Consider the following 22,980-nt stretch of genomic DNA (forward strand, 5'->3'; position numbering starts at 1 on the left):
TAGCTGGTGCGTGACCTTGCGCAGGTCACCTAACAGTCTGTATTTACCTGTAAAATTCAGATTGTGGGGATTTCCTTTTGGCACTGATGTCCATGAGGTTAAGTGAGGTAAGGCCTGGCAGTTCATTCTCGCATTTATTCAACAGATAAATATCACTGCTCTAGGCACTTTGAAGAAAACAAGACCCTGCTCTCCCCTCCTCCCCCAGCCTGCCTGTTGATGGGGTGGGTGAAGATGATAAACCACTAAGCAGGGAGATATAAAATCTGCCTGGTGGTGACAGGGGTCCTAGAGAAAACAAAGCAGGCACGTAGGTGGGGCATTCAGAGCTTGGGGACTGGCAACCTTGCTGCTTTGCACATGGCAGTCAGGGAAGGGGGTGAGAGCGTTCCTGGCAGGGAGACTGGCAAGTGCAAAGGCCCTGAGGCTGGATTGTGCTTAGAAATCAACTAGTAAAGTGGCTGGCATTTAGTAATTGCTGTACAATTATTATTACTCCTGCCTTCTAGGAGCTGTTATCATCTATTGAAAAATATTTATGAACACCAGAATGTGCTCGTTCTTGGGCATACAGGGAGCTCCCTGCTCCATGGAGCTTTCATTCTTGTGCTTCTGTGTGTGTGTGTGTGTGTGTGTGTGTGTGTGTGTGTGTGTGTGTTTTATTTAGCCAAGCTTCCTCTCAATAGATAGTGAATAGCTTTGGAGCAGTGCTGTAAGAGACTCTTAAATTACAAAGCCCGGCAAAACTTAAAAACCAGCTGCCTGGGTCCATCCTGAGTTACAAGGGTCTTAGGACTGAGAACACACTAATTGTTGAATTCGCCTCTGGCATTTTGCTGGCGAGGGTGGGGAGTGGGGGGGGAAGTGGTGAGGGGAAGTTTGTTGCTCAGAGACCCTTACAAATGATTCATCAGCAGGGCTGGGATTCACACCCAGAACTCCTGCCTCCCAGCACCTTCCAGTGCCTTCTAGAACCTTCCAGTGCCTTCTGTCTTCCTTTTTCATTGGCCCTCCTGCTTTTAAGCTGCTACCAGAAATGATGCTTCGAGAAAGTATATAAGCAGACTAGGCTGAGTAAACTTACTTTGGACGGAAGCAGAAGAGCTGGATTCTCCAGTCTCTGGGTAGGTGGATGTATAGGACTCAGGCGGGGTGGTGGATGCTTTCCTGGGGCTGGGCTGTTTGGGTCCAGCTCAGGTGGGATCGTCAGGAGAGGGGAGAGAACACTGGAACTTGTAGTCCTTTCCTGTGTGTCTTGAGCCAGTCCCAAGCTCTTAAAGGCCTGGAAAATCTGCAGAGGGGAGTGCACGATCTGGAGAAACCAGGCTGGCCTCCCCGCCACCCCCCCCCCCCCAGTTTGGCTTACTGTCCAGGCCAGGTGAATGTGATCACCGGCACATGCTAGTGTGAGGCTCAGAGGGGCAATGGAGCCATCCCTGTGGATGGGGCTGGGCGTCGGGGTAGGGTAACTAACCGCCGTCACAACTAGCCCCCAAATCTGCGTGACTTAACGTAATATGGTTTACTTCTTGCTCTCCTCAGTCTGGTGGGGGATTCTGCCCTACTGGAGCTGAATCCTGTGGGCACCTGGCTCCTTCACATTGTATCACTGGCTGCCCCTCTCCTCCCTCCAGGGCCTCACTGAGTGGGAGATGGGAGAGGGAGAGAGCTCCAGGTTGAGCCAGTGGTAGGCCTGGCCACTCACATCTCTGGGATATGACAACTCCTGAGCACAGGGAAGGTGGGCACTGGAGGAAGGAGGCCTTGGAATCATGAGGACTCCCACCAGGATTTCTGGGACACCGCAGAGGTCTGGAAGTCTTCAAGGTACTGGCTGCAGAGTTGCCGCTCTGGAATGGAAGTTCGAACACCAGGAACTCTTTTAGCTCCTGGGTTTGAGCTTAGTGGCAGTCTTCTCTCTGGTGGAGAATAAAATAGGCTAAGCAAATGTATTGTAAGGAATGGAGCAATGCATTCATGATTACAGGGACATTTATTGTCTACCTACTGCGTGTGAAGAGGTTGAGTGGAGAGGCAACGGCAGGCCTGCCCCCCACGTGTGGTGTGGGTGTGCGTGTCCATGAGTATGTGCACATCCAACAGTTAAACATAAAATTATTTCAGCCTCTTGCAGGAACATCTTAGCTAAGAATCAGTGGGCTTATCAGTTTAGTGTTTGCCGGTGTTTGGCAGACATTCCTTTGTGAATTTGTCAAGTGAGTTCAGGGAACTGGTGTTGGGAAGTGAATGCCAAGTATTTGTAGAGTAAGTACCAGGCACTAAGTTTGTGAGTCGAGTACTAGATACTGTGTGTGCAGAGGCAGTTTCCCGGGTACTGCGTTTGCCAGGGAGTGCTCCCTGGTACTGTGCTTACAGAGTGAGTGCTCCCGGGGACTGCGCTCACAGTCAGATAGCCTGTCCACTCCCCAAGGCTCACTTACATGGGGGTGTACCACAAACTGGGATGCACTAGAGGGCAAAGCACATTTCCTCAGAGAGGTTTATGCCTCGTCCTGCTGTTTGGAGGGAGGAAGAAGTGGCTGCCAAGGGGCAGCTGGTTTCAGGAAGGACTTTGTAGGAGAGACACATCTAGACAGACAGACCTAGGAGGGAGACCGGTAGAGATGGGGCTGGGGGCCAGGGCTGGGAATGAAGTAAGGAGGGAGAGGCCACAGCCGCTGGGCCACGTTCCGGGTGGTCTGTGCCATTGTCCCTGAGCGGCGGGCACCACAGGAAGGTATAGGGGATAAAGGTGGAGGTGGGATCACTTCCCAGAGTGGGGGCCCCCAGTGGGGGTGACCTGCGTGCCGGATTCACCAGGGCACGGTCAAGCCAAGAGGGCCCTGGTCACAGGGCAGAGAGACGGGAGACCAGCCGCCAGCCCGGAGCCTGGGATCCCCCCAAGTGGAAGCTTCAGGAGTGCAGGGATCTGAGTCACCAGGGCCAGGCGTCTGTCGCAGTAGTAACCATGGTGGCAACCACTTGTGAGCGTTCCTTTTGCCAGGCACTGTGCCAGGTGGTTACATTGGTGGTTCCCCTCTGTTTCTCTGTCCACTTTACAGATGGGGACACTGAGGCCTGGTGTCTCAGCAGACATTTCTGGCTAGATGAACGGGTGGATGAGCAAGTGAAGGAGGGAGCGAATGAGGTTGCTGCAAGTGCCTAGTTGGCGGGTGCCTCCTTGTTGGAAGGGGAGATGGAGGAGCTGTGCTCAGACCTCCACTCTCCACCCCTGTGACCCTGTGTGTCCCCGGCCCTCCATGACAGGCACAGCACACCTACACCGCTCTCTGCTCCAGGGCTACTGAGGCAAACGGACCGTGCGTGCCGCCGACCCATGTGGCACATGGCGTGCGCGCCCAGCCTCAGGGGTGGACACAGGCCCGAGGGTTCCTGGCCTGCTGGTTTGTGTGTGAGGCTGCCTCCAGGCTCAGCTGGCCAGCCTGGAGCTCCTGATGGGCTCCCATCAGAGCCATTTGGTATTTTCTAAGCCCTGGACCTGAAACCTCCCTTGTCAGCTTTAGCTCTCATGGCTCCCCTTCTGGAACCTTCTTTCCTGGAGGCCTGGTGAGAAGGTTCAGCCTGGCCCTGGGGCTCTTGGGAAGGTAGCACCATCAGGCTGAGGCCCAGGACAGGGGTGGCAGTTTGCTTCGGGTCTGCGGTGGCGTCTCTGGGCTGGCGGGCTCTGAGGTGGTAGGGCAGGGCTGCCCTGCTGGAAAGGGGAACAGTGACTTGGCTGAGATCCTTCAGTTGCTCTGGTTGGTTCGCGTATCACGGCCCTGTGACCGAGGCTTGCTTTGGGAATGGGGAAAATGAAAGCACTTGAACTGTGCCAGTGTTCTGGTGGCTACTCGGCCTGGGGATGCCAGCAGGGTCAGCCTGTGATGTCTGATGGATCAGGACAGCAGTGATCGTTTCCTCCAAGGGACGTATTTATGCATTTATGCTCACACCAGCCCCTGGGGTTCCAGTTTATAGATGGAAACTGAGGCCCTGTGCGTTTCACGTTATACATCTGGAACCCATACCACCTGCATCCAGAGCTGAAGACTTTCCCAACGTGCCACGATGCCTCCTTGCTGGGCAGTGGGGACTCAGCACGAGGAAGGCCTCGATAACAACAGCCAGTACTTACTCGGTGCTTATGCTCCGAGCCCTTTGTGTATGTGAGCTCATTTAAACTTTGTGATGCCCCTGTGATGCTGTTAATTCCCCCATTTGACAGATGAGCAAACTGAGCCCCAGAGAGATGAGATCACTGCTTACCCATCCAGTAATGGTTGGAGCTGGGATTTGAACCCAGGCCATCTGGCTCCAGAGGGTAACCACATGTGTTCTGTGAGCAGGGCTGAAGAGCAGAGAGGGTCAGAAAGACCCACAGGGGCCAGGCTGGCTCAATGCTGAGAGGGGGGCCTTGCAGAAGTGGGGTGGAGGTGTGTGTGGACAGAGCAGAGTGTTTCGCCCTGGGGGGGGGGTGCAGCCATCTCCTGCAGGCCTGTCTTTGGGAGAGCCGTGGTGGACCCTGGCTTCTCACCTGCCCCGGATCAATCTTGGGATAGTGGACCCAGCCCCGTGGAGCCTCACTTCCCTTGCCTGAGATGGCCTGGCCTTGAGGAGCTGCCCGTCAGGCTGTGATGACCTGACTACGGCGAGCCTGCAGTTCAGGGTCCACTGGGGGCGCACGCCCGGCCCTGCCCACCGTCCGGTTCGACTACCCCACACCTCGGAGCTCTGGCACAGCCCCTCTTCCCTCTGCCTCGGTGGAGGCCACCAGCCCCTGAGTCTTCCCTGACCCCCCAGTTGCTGTGGGGGCTCCCTTTCCCTCAGGGTGCATTGCGCCCCTTCCCCAGCTGGATGCCAGTTGCCTCTTTGCTTTTTAGTCCTCTCTACTGGCTGTTCACTTCTGCACTTGCAGAATAAACAAAAATCATCACACAGGGATGATGAGCTTATCAAATAAAGAAGCAGAAATTTCTCCCACAATCCCAGCCTCCCAAAAGTCATGCATATGGACATTTGGGGGTGAAGCCCTCTGTGCTCTTCCTAGATGAGTACGTAGGACACCCATGGGATCCTTTGCACAGCAAGCAGGGATTAGGTCTTATTTCTAAACGCTAAACCATTAGTACATTATCTCAAAGTGCTTCAGTTTTGTCCCTACTGACATTGGGGCCCGAATTATTCTTTATGGTGGGGGTCGTCCTGGGCATGGTAGGATGTAGAACATCTCTGGCCTCAGCCCACTAGAAGCTCCCCACAGTTGTAGTGGGCCCCAAATGCCTGAAGACATTGGCCCATGTGCCCTGGGGGCACCATTCCTGGTTGAGCCCCCAGGGAGCTCATCTAATATCCCACCTACCCTGCGTGGCCCCATTTGTCCGAGGGGGCCCTGGCTGTGGGCTGGCCTCTGGCGGAGCCGGAGCTCATGCCCCTACCCCAGTCACCTTGCTTCTTCAGAACCTGGCATGGAGGTGGTAAGGAAGAACTTTGTGGGGGCTGCCGGAGCCCAGATGCCCGTGTCTGGCCTGGCATGGGGCCAAGTGGCGGGGCTCTCCGGCAAGGCCCCTGGAAGGAAATCCTGCTGGCCAGGGCATTCGCAGGCTCCCCACACCTTTGATCCCTGGACCAGCATCCCTGCCGTGTCTGCCTTGATGACTCAGGACTTCAGAGATCTGGGGTGTTGAAAGGAGAATTGCATCATGCCAATGAAATAAAGAAAAATTAGCATTACAAAGTTTTGGTGTGAGGAAAATGAAGCAACCTTTGTGAAATAAAGTGTTTTCTGGGGGGGAAGGGTTGTGGAGAGGAGAGGGAGTGGGCAGGTAGGTCGGCTACCTGGCGAGGAGGCTCTTCTAAGAAGGCCTTCATCTGCTTGACTGAAGCTCCCCGCCCCGCCCTCCAAGGCCATGTGTTGGGTCCCTCTGCCTTTTGGAGTTCGTTGAACCACACCACCAGAAAAGATATAAAAAAGGATGCTTCTGGAGTATGTGTGGGTCCTGCCGGCTGGTGCGCTGCAGGAGTGAGGGGCTTAGGTCAGAGAGTGTTACAAAGAGCAGAGGTCTGGGGGTTCTTCTGATGCCCCAGTGGTAAGCAGGGCCCCCTCTGGGCCAGGAGAGCTGAGCCCTGGCTGGATCTTGGCCCCTACCCAGCCCCAGCACGCCCTTGCCAGCGTTCAGGGCAGCCTTGCTTGAAGGGGTCTGTGTTGAGGATTGGGGGACACACACCCTGCCCCCACTGTGAAACCCGTGGTGGAGATGGAGATGCTAAAGACCCCGCCTCCCCAGGTCAGTCCTTCCGGAAGAGGGGCCCTCACTGTCATCGGGTGACGTGGTTACGAGTGCTGGCCAGTGTTGCTGGATTCACACACTTGACGCTGGGCCACGTGACCAGGGGTGTGATGCGGTTCTGTTTCCACATCTGTAAGTTGGGGATGATAGTGGCCAAGCTCCCAAGCTGTCCTAAGGGTGAAGGAGATAGTACCTGGGGGGGGCTTAGAAGGGTGCCAGCGAGTAAGGGCTCAGTAAATGCGCCCGTTTTATCCTGGCTGCTCCTTCCCCCTGCCTGCATTCCTGCTTCCTCCTCAACTGTCAACTTCTCGAAGGCAGCGTCCTTTTAATCCAGGGACACCTGATGTCAGTGCAGGCCTTTGGCTGAATGTAGTTGCTCTCGAGGGCATCTGGGGGCCCCAGCATCACAGGCTGTGAAGGGACAGACAAGCATCTCAAGTTTTCTTGGAAACCCTGTCCCTGGCTGGTGTCCTTGGAACTGTCCAGGGGAACCTCGGGGTTGCCCCTGACCCTCTCCTGTGACCTCAGGCACCACAACCTGGAATGCACCCTCAGCCCTGGCCCCAGTACCGGCCACCATGTCCCTGACTCAAGTGAGATAGAAACCCGAAGCTGGGAGGATTCAGATATTATTGGTGGTTTTCACCTTAGCTTTCAGCAGCAGTGCTTGGGAAATAAGATTTTGATCTTGGAAAATATGATTTAAAAACAGAATTGAAAGTTGCTTTTGTTTTCTCAACGATATTGCCCCTGACACATGCACAGGGCCCGCAGAGTGGCGTCTGGTGCGAGCGTGCCGGTGGGAGCCACTCACGGCCTTTCCGGGAGGCGCACCTCTATGTCCGACACCCCCCCTCGCCCGCCTTCACAGCACCCCCTTTCTTTTGTGGTACCCCGCTGTGCCATCTTGGCCTTACTCACACTGTCAGTGATGACCCTGCTGCCGGGGGAAGGGCTGCTTCCTCAGAGCCCTGCTGCGTCCACCTTTGAATGAGGAGCATTAACTGTGTACACGCTGGCCTCGTGGAGCTTGAGTCTGGTTGTTCTACCCCAACGCTCCCATCCCAGAGGGGGAGGAGGTTCCTGTCCTTGCTTTTGGTTGAGGACTGGGAACTCTGGGTCCCCATGGGCCTTCCCGAGGAGCCTTCTAAGAGGTGGCTCCTGGTACCCGGGTGATCCCAGGATAACACTCTATTCCAATTTGTTTTTCTCTGTGCCCAAGACCTGGTTTGTCCACTGGGGACCCTGGAGGAGATGGAGGCCATTGGCTCCTTAATTTAAGGTTGCTGTGGGTGGGCAGGGTCCCTCAATCACAGCTCTTACCCTGTCACCACCCCCCCCCGACTCAGGCCTAGGGGTGGGAACACCTGTGGTAGAAATGGGGTGGCCACCTGTCCTGGCTTGCCTGGGACTGCCCCGGGAAACTTGTGCCTGCACTCAAGTCCTGTGTCCCGAGAGACCCTGCAGGCCGGGCGGAACCGGACAGTTGGTCACCCTGGGGAGAACAGCCATCTCTCGTGCCTTCCCTGTGCTCTGCCACACCTTGGTATGTTGTCCTTTTGTTACAGTTTCTCCAAATTACACCATTTTGTGTCTGCCATCTGTTTCTTCCCAGGGCCCCGGCCGATGCACCAGGAGCTTCAGGAGGATGTAGTTTTCAGAGCTTTTCCCTTTTAGAACTCGCAGTAACCAAATGGGCCATACTCTAAACATGGGAAAATGAAATTTATCTCTTGGACAGAGACTCTCTTCTGAAAATAAGGCCGCCTTCACAGAATGGTGATGATGATCCCAGTGACCCTTTATCTGCCCAGTTAACTACGGGCCTGTTGTTGTGTTAACTTTGATGCGCCCTTGTGTTGAGGCATTATGACAACCCTGTGAGGACTCTCCAGGGTCAGGAAACTGAGGCTGAGTGAGGTGAAGGCGTTTGCCCAAGGCTCAGGCCGGGTGAGAGGTCAGGCCAGGGCGTGAAGCCCAGTGGAGCAGTCTGCGAGTTTGGTCTGCCTACTGACTGGTGAGGTGTTTTACACCCCAGGCCAAACCAGACAAAAGCCACACTTGGGCTGCTTCTGGCTTGGATGGGGTGTCTTACTGGGTGTGCAGGCAGCAGATCTGATGTTTTCCACTTCCTCCCATGTGGCAGGGCTGTGTGCACAAAGCACACAGAACTGGCTGGTCGGCCGTTTTGGCTTTGCTGAATTCAGCCATGGACAGTGTTGGAAAATGTTAGTCTGTTCTTTCCTTTTCCATCCCCCCCCCTTTAAATTTTTATAATTAGAATCAGAGGCAGAGAGAACCTGCAGGCCATCTAGTTCTGGGATGGCGAATATATGACACACGTGCTGGAACTCCTAATTCCCTCACCCCTGGTAGACATTGCTAATCAATCCTGGCATAATCCACCCTTGCTAGGGAGCCCCGAGACAGCCACTACTAATCAACTGCAGTTGGCCTGCAGCCACTGTGCCGATTAGGAACCTGAGACCCAGGGACATTGAATGACCCTCCCGGGAGCCACCAGGATTACAGTGATGACTCTCTGTTGAGAGATGACTTTGGGTCAAAAGTCTGACATCTAAACGAGGTATGGTGTAGAGGGAAGGACCTGGGTTTTGCACAGCATTGCATGGATCTGGGTCTAAATCCCAGTTCTGCCTTTTTCTGGTTGTAACTTCAAGTAAGTCACATGACTTCTTGGAGCCTGGTCTGTGAAACTGGAAATTATAATCCCTGCATCCCAATGTTGTGAGAAATAAATGGCTTGGAGTGTTTCTTCAGCATCCCGCAGATACCCCGATTGAAGACCTAGTGTGTTCCGGGCACTGCTGTAGGCCTGTCGTGTGGTCATGCACTGTGTGGACAACGCTCCACCCTGGGGAGCTCAGCTGCCTCATAAAGATGAGGCCTGACTCAAGTAATGCTGGTTTTCTTCCTCTTTCCTTTCTGGAGGCCTATAAAATCGTATTGTTATTATTAATTTTTAATGATTCCTCTGTCACGTCCACTTAAATTTTGGTCTGTTTGTGCTCTGCATGACTCGCTTTGGGAAGTGATTTATTTTTTCTTTCATTCTTGGTCTCGTTTCCATTCTCACATTGGAGTGGACGGTCAGTAGGTCTGTTTGTCAGTTACGGGCAATCAAAATGACAGAATCTTCCCGACTGAATGAATGTGCCAGGACACCGGGTCTCGGACGTTTTGAGCAACATACTCCTTTTGAACATTTGATGAAAGCCACGGACCCTTTTGCTGGCGAAATGATAAGATAACAGGCTCATGGGATTTAGCATCTGTAATACAGACATTCTTGGGGATTCCTTCTGGACCCCCCAGACTATAAACCAGTCCTGGGGGTCTGCGACACTTCCCTAGCAGGAAATGGAACTTTGCACAGAAATAAACATGTAAATGATTAAGAAAAAGTTTTATTAAGTATGAAAGATCAAGATTTTTATTCGGAGTTCTGCTCCTTTGGCTGGGGAAGTGGATTTGTCCACACAGCATTTTCTATGCTTGTAGAGCTGTGTTTAGTCTTCTTGGTTATGGTGAAATATTTTTTTTCTTTTATCCTAGTCTGGAGTTTCAAGGTTGGTACTTCTTGCCCCTAAAATGTTTATTTTCAGATTTAGAACAGTGCTTCGCTCTTTGATAAAGCAGAGCGCATCACCGAAGCCATGCTGTGGTCCGCATGGGGTGACTCTGCCGGCACTGCACATGTGGCCCAGTGCTCAGCCCCTCTCAGTACACAGAGTGACCTTGGGCCGCCTCACCTCTCTGACCTGTGAAGCTAGGGGACAGAGTGGTTGCCAACCCCCGGTGGTCAAGGATTAAAGAATAGTAAGCACAAAAAAAAAATAGGCCCGGAGAGTGTCCCAGTAGGCCATGGTGGATTTTGTGTTTGATTGCTTCGAACTTGACTCAGAAGTGTGGCTCCACTGTGCTGTGAATGGCTGGTGTTTTTATTGAGTGAGTTACGCAGGCTGCCTGGCAAACTGAGCGGAAGCCAGCTGCATCCCTTTGTGAGGTGCGGGATGCACGCAGCTCTAGGAGGACGGCACGGAGGCCACCGAGCAGCATTGGTCTTCCTTGGTGGGTAACCTCGGAAAAGATCCCAGTAAACGAGTTCCCTCATTGTCTTCGACTCTTCTAGCATGAGCCGGGCACCCATCTTGAGCCCATTCTGGAGTGAAACATGATTTGAGTGACTGGAGAGAGAGATGGTTCCATGGGGCCGTGTCAGATGTAGACATGGAATTCTGGGCTGATTTCTTTGCCACTGAATTTTGCATTTGCATGTTCTTAAGCCAAGAAAAGGAGTTGAACTTTCCCTTTTGTTTGCTTCATTACTCCCACCACCTTTGGCAGTTTGGCGGGATGCGGTTGTGTTTTTTTATGACTCTCAAATTCTTTTTTAAAAGTGTGCTGTGTGCATGGAGGCCTCTCCCTTCCCTGAACATTCTGCAGAGAGATCCGAGCCAACTCTCTGTCCAGCTGGGTACAGTTTGCCATGGGCTAGGCTGGGCGAAACAATGGAATCTACCATTTCTCGAGCACCTACTATGTGCCGGGCGCTTGTGCGTCTGTCTCATCCTTACAGCCATCGCCTCGGGTGGGTCGTGTCCATGTTCCAGGACTGGGGACAGCCCCTGGCCTCCAGGGTCACACAGCTGTCGGTCTCAGAGCATCGATTCACACCCAGGTCAGGCTGACCTGAGCCCTCGTGTTTTTCCCTAAGCCCCACGCTTCTCCTGTGACCTCAAGGGACTTCCTGGGTGTTCTTTATGTCCCCACCCTTGTAAGATTCCAACTAAGGAAAAATTAGTAGGCATTGGTTGGCCAAGAAGGGAAGGCCCAGAAAGATCTCTGCTTCTCCAGCTCAGCAACCTCCCTGCTGAGCTCAGGTGCAGCCAACATTGGCCCAGTCCTCCTGGTCGCTGGCCAAGGTGGCCTTCTGCAGGCTACCAGCTCTGGGGTGAAGTTCATGCTCCGTCTGCCTCCCCTGTGCGACATTCCAGGGCAGCCCTGACCATATGAACAGGGAGGGGGAGTGCAGAGACAGTAACTGTCTCAAGAGTCGCTCTTCTTCACAGGTAAGAAATCTGAGGCTCCAAGGGGTGGGTGGCCTGTGCATGGCCGCTCAGATATAACGGGAGAGGTGGCTGGGCTGAGCCTGCCGTGTTCTGAGCAGGTGCTCACTGCCTGTTTACCTGGAGGAGGTGCATCTCGGGAGTTGGCATCACGACCTGGAGGCCTTCACCTGCCAGCATCTAGAATCCGCTCTGTGTCAGGAAGTGAAAGAGCAGGTCACCGAGCCCACGTCTGGTCCCATGGGGCCTCTCAACATCATCTAGGCCAGTGTTCTTGTTTTTACGGTTGGGCAGACCGAGGCCTGGGCACAGACACTGCCTGGTCACGTCCCTCCCCGGGTACAGCTTCTGATTCTCTCACTTTGTCTACCGTGTGCTACCACAGCCTTGTTTATTTAGACATTTGAGGTTCTGGATTTTTTTTTTTAATTGGGGTGAAAGATACATAGCATTTACCACTTTAACCATGTGTAGGCGCGCGATTGAGTGGCATTAAATACATTCACAGTGTTGTGTTACCATCATCACTGCTTGTATCACAAACTTGTCATCCTCTTCAGCATAAACGCTGTATTAAATCCTAGCCCCTCTCCCCCTGCTGCCCTTGACAGCCTCTCTTCTACCTTCTGTCCCTGTGAACTTGCGTATTCTAGGTACCTCATGTAAGTGTAGTCCTGTGGGGGGCTGGTGCGTGTCACTTAGCAGAATGATGTCAGGGTCCACCCATGTTGTAGCAGTTCTCAAAATTCCTCTCCTTTTCCTGGCTGAGTAGTGTTCCAGCATGTGGGTGGACCACATTTTGTTTATCCTTTCATCTTGTGATGCACACTTGGCCCTGTGATGAATGCACAGCTGTTAGGTTTACTGCTTTCAGTTCTTTTGGATGTATAGCTAGGAGCGGACATTGCTCTTTTAAAGATGCTCATCTCCCTCTCTCCGATTACACAGAGAACTCGGGGTTCAGTGTAGAAAAATTAGACGATACAAATACACGTGGAAAATAAAATTTACCCAGCATGCTGACCTATAACGTTTTTGTAGGATGGTCACTTATGTTTGCTGTGTTTTCTGCCCACGCAGAACTATGCTGTACACTCACAGTCTTTGGTGGTGTGGGATGGATCTTCGTTTCACAATACGGAAGCCTTCGTATGAGGCCCTGGGACTGAGGGAGGAGGCGCCACTCAGTGTTTGCAGCCCAGCTGGAGGTCCGCCGCCTCCAGGAAGCATCCCTCACGGGTGCAGTCTGAGTCCTGGAGGGCCGCCCAGCACAGTGCCTGGTGGCAGGTTGGCCCTCAGGAGATACTTGTCAAATGAGGGAATAAAGAAGTGAGTGAAAGAGTGAATGTGTGAGATGAACGAAGGAGCCAACTTGCGGCTTGGGATGGATGAGTATCTGGGGGTCCTCTCAGGCTCGTCCCTCCCCCTGCAGCCCGCAGCGGGCCCGTTGGGCAGGGCCGTGTGAACACAAGTGAGCTGTCCCTCTTCTGAGCCCTCGCTCACATCTGCGGGAAAGGCAGAGGCTGTGTCCTGTGGTGGAGCCTGTCCCTGCAAAGCTGGGTCCACAGCCGAGTTTACTCCCAGCAGCAGGGCCAATGCGTGAATGTTTGCGTAAGGTCTCCTGTGTGCCAGGCAGTTGGCTAGGGACTGGGCTGGGGGTGACCAAAGCAGAGCCCCCCCCCCAAGGACTTTACATTCCAGAAGGGGGACACTTGGCACGAAAGCACACGCTAATTTCAGATGGTACTAAGCGTGACAAAGAAAGTACATCTTTTTCTTTCTTTTCCCCTTCCCTTCCCTTCATTTCTGTTTTTTTTTTTTTAAATTAATTCAGTTATCTGTTTCTTGGTTGATTGGCAGCCAGGGATGTTATGTGCAGTTACTGGGTTCGAATCCCAGCTCTGACACTTGCTAGTGATGACCTTGGCAACGACCTTAAGCATGGTGAACCTCAGTTTTCTTGTCTGTATAAAGAAAGCTAACGGGGGCACCTGGTTGGCTTAGCTGGTTGAGCGTCTGCCTTCGGCTCAGGTCATGATCCCAAGGTCCTGGGATTGAGCCCTGAGTCAGGCTCCTTGCTCAGTGGGGAGTCTGCTTCTCCCTCTGCCCCTCACCCCATTCGTGCTTTCTCTCTTGCTTGCTCTCTCTCTCAAAAAAAAGCAAGCAAGCAGTGTCTGCCTCTAGGGTTATGCTGACGCTTGATGGTGACACACTCCTGAGGGACTTAGCACAGTACCTGGCCGGTCTGAGTTTGCAAGGCTTGCTGCTCTTGTCATTGTGACCAGGCGGTCATTGGGTAGTGAGGCTGCTGGCTCTGTGGTTTTAAAACGACCAGACCACCACCATCCAGTTGACGGGTCAGCTGGAAAGGGGCTAGGAAGGTGTTGAGCGTCGTGGACTCGGTATAGCATCACTTCCCTGGATGCTTTGGCTGAACGGAACAAACCTTCAGTACCCCCCCCCCCCACCCCGCGTGAGGTTGTCTCCTCCCTGAGAACAGGAACAAAAGGGCCCAGCTCTGAAAGAGGCCCTTGTTCCTTCACCAAGTTCGGGAAAGGCAAAGGCAAGTTTCTGCAGTCGGTTCCAGGAGTTCTGTGGCAGAGCCAGACCCTTCCTTTCTCCTGTGCCTCATTTGGGCCCTGAGCCTTCTGGTTGGACGATTGTGATGACCAGAACATGCAGGAAAATGAACAAAGGGAAGCCCTCAGGCCACCCTTTGAAGCGCCCTTGTCCTTGCAGGGCAGGGTCAGGGATCTTCTTGCCCACAGAGAGGTTTTTTTAATTGAACAGATTTCCAGTTTGTCAGGCAAAGGGCTTGGTGACGCCGCCTGCCCCGTGTGGGCCCAGCGCGAGTGTGGGTGTGTGACTTGGGCCTGTGTTTGCCGCCTATCCCTACCACTCACTGTGGGTCCAGGTGAGTCCTTCAGTATCTTGGGGTGTCTGGCCTTAGGCCTCACTGGCAAATGAGGCTCACGTCATCTTGGCCATTGGTGGGGGGTGGGGGGCAGAGCGAGCACATGCACGTCTGGAGCTTATCACAGAGCAGCCCAAGAGCGCTACCCCCTCCACCTCTGCACAGGGGTGCCCCTCGTCCATCTTTCCTTCCCCCCCCCAAGGGTTTGAATGTTGTCCCCTCAGAAATGCTATTTCTACCCAGGTTCAGGTCTGGGAAGAACAGAGATTTAGTGTTTTACCTTTCTTAAGCCTCCCTCTTTTGTTCCTCTGGGCCTGGGTTCCAGGGAACAAGACCATAAAATGCACTGGGGGCACTCCATGGTCCTCTGGAGGCTGAGATGACCAGGAGACAGCCTGAGGGTGGCTGGCGGATTTGGGAGGGAGGGCTGGCTATAGTTCCCTTGCCCCCAGGAACCGGCTTGGCTCTGCCTCCAAATTCAGCTAGAGTGGGCTCATTCCCTCACCCCACCTCCCACTCACACACTCAGGCCCTGGGTGTGTCCTACAGGTGAGGAGTACAAAGTGTGAAGTGCCTGGCTTCCCGTCGCCAGCCTTCTGAGTTCCTTCTGTGGCAGAGCCTTCTGCGGAAGGTAGGGCAGGAACGAGAAAATGCACCCGGTGTCTGCATCCTCTGTGCACACTCAGTGTTTAGGCATCCATGCCTGAAACATGCACTTATAGAGCACCTGCTGGGTACCGGGTGTTGTGCCAAGGGCTGGGAATACAGAGATGCGGAGACCCTGACATACATAAGGGTGATGGGGGCACTGGTGAAAGCGCCAGGGTTCCTTGGGAGGCAGCCGCTGAGCAGAGAAGGGGTCGACTCAGGCTGGTGGGCAACGCGGGGAATAGCATTCCAGGCCGGGGGCAGATTGGCAGAGCCCAGAGGTGTGGCATGGGGGCATGTCTGTGGGAGGGAAGTGCTCCTTGGGCCAGGAGTGTGCTGAGTGGGGTGGGCCCAGGTGAGCTGTCCTCCATGCTGGGCTCAGGACTTTGGACTTGAACATGGAAGCCAATTCCCTGGAATGCCCCCGAACGCCTTGTTCCTTCCTGCTTAGCCTTGAAAAAGCCTCGTTCTTTGCCCTGACTTGGTCATCATCAGGTCTGAGAACCTGGGAAAGGCCGAACTGGTGACGAGGGTGGGGCTCAGTTCGTTGCCAGTGAGGAAATGGCCTCTCTCCCTCAACCTTTGGTGTTGGTAGAGAGGCTCAAAGGGGCGGGTCCTTGACGTCATTTCGGGCCGGAAGCATCTAAACCCAAGATAATGGAGAGAACGGTCTGGTATTGGAGATGCTGGGATCAGTCCACCACAGTGAAAGGAGCCCTAGGCCAGTGATCAGAGTGGTAAGCTAGAGTTCCACCCTAGGCTCTACCCTTCACCAGTTGTGTGACCTTGGGCAAGTGGCTTCACCTCTCTGAGCTTTTGTTTTTCGTCAGTACAGTGGGGTGGATAGTGGTACCAATCCCCTGGGCTTCTGAGAGGATTCAGTGGGAAAAATGCACATCCAGCATTAGCACTGTGCCCAGCACAGAGACGGCGCAGGAGAAAGAGAGAGCTCTTGTTATTATTACTATTACTACAAGTATTCCCAAGACTGCAGAGGAGGGGCCTGACTGAGCCCAGTGGATTGATAGCGGCCAGAAAGGGCCTCCCAGGGCAGGTGGCACGGAACTTTGGAGTCACACATTCCGAAGTTCAGGCTCTGCCAGTCTCTGGCTCTGTGTGACACTGGGCAAGTTGTTGAGGTTAAATTGAGTACATTATTTCCTTCTGTCTTAGTTGCCCTCTTGGAAGATGGGATAGCACCACTCAGCTCCCGGGCTGCAGTGGGGGCGTAAGAACTACCAGGTCAGGGCTCCCGCCTGCGGCACGTTTCCTGCAAGTCTTCGGGAGGTGGGGTGGGGAGGGCCCCTCCTTTTCCTGTGGAGCCCCCTCGGACAGGTGTGGGCAGTGAGCCCGGAGGGCCTGCAGCCATGACCTTGTTGGGAGGCTGGGGAGGCTGGTCGGGAGGCCGGCAGCCCTCTGCAGGTGAAGAGCGCTTCCCCGAGCCCTGTTGGGAGCCCTGCCTGGCCTGACGATTTAACCAGAGCCCTGTGTTATCTTTTGCAGAAGTCTTGAGCAGGAGGAAGGACAAACCACTTCCTCTACAGCCTTCAGATTTATCAGGCACCACTTTTGACAGTTTCAGTTTGAAGAGAATTAAAAAAAAAAGATGTTGAGAAGCATTAGATAAACAAAGTGGCTCCGCACCTTGGCCCTCCGCTGCTTCCCTGGCAGGGACCAGGCCCGTCCGGGGCCTCTGGGCTGCTTGGCGGGACCGGCGGTTGCAGCTTCCAGAGGCGGCCCACCACAGGAGCTTTCTTGGTGCGCCTAGGCTGCTGGCCGCGAGGCCGGGTTCCCAGGCCTCTGCCCGGTGTTTGCTGGCCTGTGCATTGTGGCAGGGGGCACCTGCACACAGGCCAGGTCGCAGAGCCAGACCTTTCTGAAGTTTGACCTCGGAGCTGCTTTCTTTCCCCCTCTGGAAAAGGATGTCTGGAAAAGGTGCTAAAGATAAGGCCAGGCCTGACCTGAGGCCGCCAGTGGTTCCCTAGGGAGTCGGGGCTGGGTGCCTGCCCTTCCACCAGCCTGCCCGTAAAGACGCCACACGAAGGTGGACTCCTGGGGCAGATTTGGGGGAAACCCAGGGAACTGTGACTTTGTAAGTCAGAAATGATTAAACGTTGGTTTTTTTCTACTTAGAACTACTAGTTTATAAATAAACACAATTCCTGACTTGATATCATCTCTTTGCTGTAGCCCTGAGACCCCTAAGATCAGTACAGAAGGAAACCTTTTCCTGAGGAGGAAAGTGAGCATAGAGATGAGCTTTGGTTTGCAGATCACACATACACGTGTACACGTGTGCAGAGGTGCACGCATATATGAACACACGCATCTAGGCACACGTGCACACGGACGCACATACGGTGTATACACGTGTGTGCGGTGACCCGCGCATACACACAACACTACGTGTGCGCACGTGTGCACGTACACACGTATATGCACGTCCTCAAAGATGTCAGTTCACTCGATGGCATTTTCCTCCTTGCATTCAAATTAACTAGGTTTGTGTGTGTTTGATTTTGGGCAAGTTATATAACTTGTCTAAGTTTCTTCATCTCTAAGATGAAATCAGTAGTAATATTTTTTTCATTTATTTTTTAAAGATTTTATTCATTTGAGAGAGAGAGAGAGAGAGAGGGCATGTGCACACACGTGAGCATGAGTTGGGGGAGGGGCAGAGGCAGAGGGAGAAGCAGGCTACCGGCGGAGCAGGGAGCCCGATGCGGGGCTCCATCCCAGGACCCCGGGACCATGACCTGAGCCGAAGGCAGACGCTTAGCGATCGAGCCACCCGGGCGCCCCAGTAGTAATATTTGTGACCTGGGATTGTGGTCAGGATGCAATGAAAGAATGCATGAAACAAGCCCAGGACAAGACCCAGGACCCCGAGGTGCCTCCTTAAGATGAGCTGTTCTTATTTTTGGTGTCCTTTATGGTGTCTTATCTCCACCATTCCCACAGCACTTGGTTGGCCCCAGGATTAGGGATTTGACCCATCTGGCCTGCGGTTCTCCTGGTTATGAGTACACAGCGAACCCCATGACCCATTCAACACTGCTGAACATCAGCTCTGTGTTATGCACTGTTCTAGCACATTGTCGCACGGCTTCTGCTCTCTGGAAGTTTAGAGTTCATGGGGGTGGGGAGGTGACAGCAAACAAGTAAACAGTCATAAGGCCCCCTTCAGAGGATGCAAGTGCTGGCGTGAAGATCAGACAGGGCAGAGTGGTGGAGACAGACGGGCTGAGGGCACATTTTATTTTATTTTATTTTTATTTTATTTTTAAAGATTTTATTTATTTATTCATGAGAGACAGAGAGAGAGAGAGAGAGAGGCAGAGGGAGAAGCAGGCTCCCAAGGAGCAGGGAGCCTGATGCGGGACTCGATCCCAGGACCCTGGGATCATGACCTGAGCCGAAGGCAGACGCTTAACCATCCGAGCCACCCAGGTGCCCCCTGAGGGCACATTTTAGATAGTGCACCCAAGGAGGGCCTCTCTGAGTAGCAACACTGATGGAGGGACCAGTCCTGTGGGGATCTGAGGAGGAACATTTCAGGAGTGGACATAGCAAATGCAAAGGCCCTGAGGTAGAAGGCTGGAGGGCAGGCAGGGGCCAATTGTGACTGCCATGGCAGCCTCCGCAAGGAGCTTGGATTTTATTCTGAGTGCCTTGGGAAACAGGGACATGATAAGATCTGATGACCTTTTGCAAAGGCTGGTGAGAGAGGGATCAAGGGCAGACTGTGTGTCCTGTTCTTCTCTTGTCCCTCTGAGCCTGTCTCGGGATCAGCCACATAGTGGCTGCCTCCCAGCGGGTGTCAGGTCTGCTTACGTCTCATCTCCTGCATGTGCCCTCAGTGACCTGATCTGTACAATGGGCCCTACTATAGGGCCCCTCATCCCTCCACTGCTCTGCCTGGTGGCCCTGCCTCCCTGTGTCCTTCTCCGAGGTCAGTTCCTTTTCAGCTCCCAGAGCACCAGCACCAGCGGCTGACGTTTCCGTCTTGTTTGTTGTGGGGGAGGGGTATTTAATTGCATTCCTCCTGAGTGAATGACACAGAAAGGGCAGGGGTATGTCAGCGACGCTGCTCTGTAATTTTCATGTCTGGGACGGGTTTCAGAGCTGAGCTGTTTTCCCCTGACCGACAGCGGCTGTTGCCCAAGTCAACAGCGAGGCACTCTCGACATTGCCTTTGTTGGTTTTTTCTTTCTTCTTCTTCTTCTTTTTCTTTTTTTTTTTCTTCTTCTTCTTTTTCTTCTTCTTCGTCTTCTTTTTTTAAATAAGTCCTTTTTTTTTCCCTTCCTATGAAATAAAACTGGCGACTTGGATGTGGTGGGTAAGAATTAGTAGTTCCTGTCCCTTTGGTGTGGGAGTCGGTGGGGGTTGATTTAAACATTTATTTCCCATTAAGAGATTCATGGGCTTGGAAGCCAGCATTAGAAGTGGGGTGATCTCAAGTCCCGACTGGTGATTTGTGATGCCTGTAGGACTCGGGCCTGCCTCAGAGGGAGGACGGGACGCGCTGAGCAGAGGTTGCAGGCAGGTGACCCAAGGGCCAAGTCCAGTCTGCCCATATATTTTCCTTGGCCCACACATTGTTTTGGGGGGGGGGGAAGCTTTAGTAAGTTGTCTGCATTTAAAAATCAGGAGTGTTTCCCTAAAAAAAAAAAAATCTGGATTTCCATTTTCTAATAATAACAACAAAAGCAGACACTTCTGTGTCACTTACTACGTGCCTGGTGCTGTTCTGAATGGTTCTGTCGGTCTGTTCCTCTGATCCTCAGAGCAGTCCTGGGATGCAGATGCCTCTACTGTTGTCCCCACTCTACAGCTGGGGACACCGAGGCAGACCAGGAGTCAGCGCACTCCTGACCGTGCCGGCATCCCTGTGTGGCTGGGCTCGTGCAGGCTGGGCACGTGCTCTCCACTCCACCTACGGTACTCAGGTTCAGGGCCTGCCTGGGGCTGGGGGCATCGGACTTTGTCCCCTCTTGAGCCTGGAGAGGTCAAGATGAGTGGTCGGAGGAAAGCTGCTGTTCTTTGACCGAGTCACCTATCATGGACTGATCCCTCCGTCTGTCCCTCCTGTGCGGTTCCATTCCCCCAGGCACACCTGGGCCGCGCCGATCCCAAGCCGCTTCTGCTCTGCGGGCGGATTTGTGCAGGCTCCCTGGTTTCCGTCCAGACCTGCAGTGGGAGGTGCTGCATGAGGATCCCAGGGGGGACCTGAGTCAGGCCCCAGGAGAGGTGGGACCCCAGCCTCCTTTCCCATATCAGCCACCCTCCTGTGGACAGGGAGCAGTGCTGGAGGCAGAGACCCCAGCACCCCCCCGCCCCGTACCTCCCCACCCCCGAGGGAGGAGCAGCAACACCTCCTTGTGGGGCTTCCCTCCCTCGGGTCCCACCCCTCCTGCCAGTGCCCGCTGTGCTCTGGGGAGCAAGCCCAGGATGGCATCCGTGCTGAGGCCCTGCCAGCCTGGCCGCCCCACATCCCGCCGCAGGGGGAGCACTGAGGGGCGGACAGCTACTGCTTGACTTTGCCAAAATGGCTGGTGGGTGGGACGTGGTTCTTGGGGTGGCCAGGCTGGAGGGTGACTCACTTTGGGAGCTTTGAGACATCATTTCACCTAAGGAGGCTTCAGCAACATGGAGGTGAAGTGGCCCTTTCCACAGAGGGCTGTGGCTTCGTGGATGGGGCTGCTGTGGTCAGCGTGGCTGGCCTTCCCTGTAGGAGAGAGGAGCGTGGGCCGGGAGGAGAAGCCACCCTGTTTGGAGGCTTAACCCTTCCCTCTCTCCTTCTGCTGTCCCTCTATCTCTGTGTCCCCCACCCCCATTTCTAGGTGCATTAAAAAAAACCCCAAAAACCCTCTTTGTTGAGTTTTCCGGACATACAATAAACTGCACAGTCCACCTTCTTTTTAAGATGCTGAATGATTTCAGCCATCCAAAGCAGTATATAAAATAATAAGCAAGTATAACCACCCCGTGTAAGAAATAAACCGTTCCAGCTGCAGTTCCTGACGTTTCCACGTGTGCTTCTCTCTGATTTCAACCCCTGCCTTTCTCTTGGCCCTGAATTCTTCACAAACGTCTTCCTTTGCTGGACACTGAGGTTTCTCCTGCCCCCTCCCTTCTTCCTTTTCCTCTTCTTACCCCCCCCAGCCCTCCCTTCCTCTTGTCCTCACTTCGCAGGGGCAGTGCTCTCATCCCCCGGGCCTCCTGAGAACCTTCAGGAGACAGCGAAGAATAGGGGGAGAACCCCAAGCTGGAGTCCTGAAGTTTTAGCGCCAGCGTGCTGGATGTCTTGGGACTTCCTCTGTAGTAGGGCCGTGTCTGTCTTGTGGGGCTGAGATAATTCTGCATGAATTCTCCCCTGCTGATCACCTGGGGCACAGAGTAGGTGCTTGACAAATGGTAGCTAGTTGTGGTACCATCCACTGGGAAAATACATCCACTGATTTTGCAGAAACCATCCACCTTGGAAATGTTGGCCCTGAATTCTTAAGGGACAGATATTAGGGCATGGTGTGGGCTGTTGAAATCACCAGGGCCTAGCCACTTGGGTTACGTTCATTCCTACTGAAGGTGTCAGGGTGCTCTGCTTTGTGTGAAGACAGCCAGGCTCTCATCATCGGCAATCAGACTTGATTTATCCTGCAGTTGGGTTCAGGGTGGATATAATATTAAAAAGAAAAGAAAAGAACAACAAAAAACAACCCAGCAGCTTAAACAAAACAAGTTTTTTCTCTCATCTATAAGAAGTCTCAGGAATAGGCTGTCATATGAGGACACATGGGTTTGTGTTCTTCAAAGACCCAAGCTGCTTCTGTCTTGCTGCTCCTCTATTCTTAGCACTTTGCCTCATGGTCCAAGTAGCTGCTCAGATTCCTACCATTGCATCTATATTCCAGTTAGTGGTAAGTGGGTTCTTGGCCATCACTTCTGTATTCCAGTTAGCAGGAAGTGGGAGTGGTTGATAAGAGTGGGGAAGGACTTCTACCCTTTTAAGGAGACTTCTGCTTTCATCTTATTGGCCAGACCCAAGTCACACGGCAGCTCCTAGCTGCAAGGGAGTCTGGGGAATGTAGTCGGGGAGACACATTGTGAACCTGGCACAGATAGACCTTCATGTTTCTAGAACAGGCCATCCTTTGGAAACCTGCTCACATGTGGAATGGTCGAAGGAACTAAGTCTTTTCACAGGAGCCTGGATAAGGAGTAAGTTTTCTTCAGCAAGAGTGTAAAGGAGAGCAGAGGACCATCTTACTCCTTATGCTACCAGAGACTGGAACCATGGTCCCAGGGAAAGTGTTGAGGGCAGAGATTTTGGCTTCCCATATGTGGAGGAATAGGAGAGGTAGTAAGCTCTCCGAAAGTGAAGTGTGCGAGCAGAGGTTTGAATGGACGTGTGTCAGTCAGGGAGGCCACTGAGTGTATTCCAGATCCGGAAGGAAGGTTCATGGAGCATCGTCAAGGAATGGCTCTCTAAGGAATCTCATCCAGGGGTGGCAAACGCACAGACCAAGAGTCGTCACCCCCCTCCCCATCCTGCTGATGGCAGACATCACTCGTCCATCCTGGGGCCCTGCTGCACCCAAGTGCCACCTGAGAAACCTCCCCAGAGCCTCCCTCTTGACAGAAGTTGGCTCATGAGATAAACCCATTTACCTTTCCTGCATAAATCCAGCTCTGTCATTCTGCTGCTGAGCAGGGCCAGACAGAGAAGTGATGTACCCTGAGGCGCACTGTGCGGGCTGGCTGGGGACCCAGGGCTCCGAGATTCATGGCTCTTTCAGCCATGCCCGTGCCTCTCCTGTGGGTCCTTCCCCTCCTGGAGTCAGCACCCAGAGCTTCAGGAGTTGCCCCCCGGAGCCAGCGGGGCCGGGTCCTCTTTCCTGGAGCTCGGTGCAGACAAGTCCTCCTCGGAGCAGGCTGACAGGGCAGCACCTGCTGCCCACCCTGGTCTGGGCCTTGCCAGACCCCCAGGAGTTGGGGGACTTGGACAGGAAGTGAAAGTGTACGCGGGCCCTTTTAGTTC

General features: G+C 53.6%; 1 protein-coding gene and 1 long non-coding RNA gene across 2 annotated transcripts in view; one reads left to right on the top strand and one right to left on the bottom strand.

The window, feature by feature from the left end:
* The window catches only part of CMIP (c-Maf inducing protein), a 228,954-nt gene that overhangs the window by 7,013 nt on the left and 198,961 nt on the right, over positions 1-22,980 (top strand). The window lies entirely within an intron of this gene.
* Positions 21,104-22,938, bottom strand: LOC141370811 (uncharacterized). Its single transcript, XR_012375199.1, has 2 exons — positions 22,611-22,938; positions 21,104-21,596 (listed from the first exon to the last, which is right to left on the bottom strand). It is a non-coding gene; the product is annotated as an uncharacterized lncRNA (long non-coding RNA).

Source organism: Callorhinus ursinus, unplaced genomic scaffold (genome assembly GCF_003265705.2).
Source record: "Callorhinus ursinus isolate GAN/ISIS: 27379988/994484 unplaced genomic scaffold, GSC_fseal_2.0 scaffold46, whole genome shotgun sequence".
NCBI lineage: Eukaryota > Metazoa > Chordata > Mammalia > Carnivora > Otariidae > Callorhinus > Callorhinus ursinus.